Consider the following 616-nt stretch of genomic DNA (forward strand, 5'->3'; position numbering starts at 1 on the left):
CGCCAACCGCGCCCGTGGCCACTCCCCGTGCGCCACGTCGCCCCAATCGCCCCACTTCGCCGCAGCCCCGATCCGGCCCGCCCCAGGCCCGATCTGGGCCGCGCCCCGGCCCGCGCGCGCCGCCGCTCACCTGTCATGCGCCCCCGTCCGCTCGCTACTCTGCTTTGGCGCCGTCCCCGTCGCCAGCGCCTCTCCGTCGCCTGCCGGCGCCTCCCTAAGCCCTCACCGTCGGCGACCTCGACGCCCAGGCCAGATCCGCCGCCCTCTGCCTTCTTCTCCTTCTCCCCTCTCCTCCTCCCTCTAATCTCTCTCCTCCCCGCAGGGAACCGTGTCGCCGCCGACTGGGGATCTCGCCTCCAGCTCCGTCGCCGGAGCTCCCCGCCCCGTTTCGGCGCCGGGAATGGGCTCCCGACGCCCGGATCCGGCCAGAGCCGCCGACCCCAGGGCCTCCTCTGGCCTCGCCGGACCTGCCGGAACCCGTTGCCTCCGCCTCCTTCGCCCCGTCCCGCTCCTGCCGGCGACAACGCCGCCCGCGTGGGCCATGGCCTCCCGCCGGCCAGAACCACGTGGGCCACGGCCCAACCTCCCCTTCCCTCCGGCCCAGCTCCTATCTCCG

This window comes from Triticum dicoccoides, chromosome 4B (assembly GCF_002162155.2).
Source record: "Triticum dicoccoides isolate Atlit2015 ecotype Zavitan chromosome 4B, WEW_v2.0, whole genome shotgun sequence".
In the NCBI taxonomy this organism is placed as follows: Eukaryota; Viridiplantae; Streptophyta; class Magnoliopsida; order Poales; family Poaceae; genus Triticum; species Triticum dicoccoides.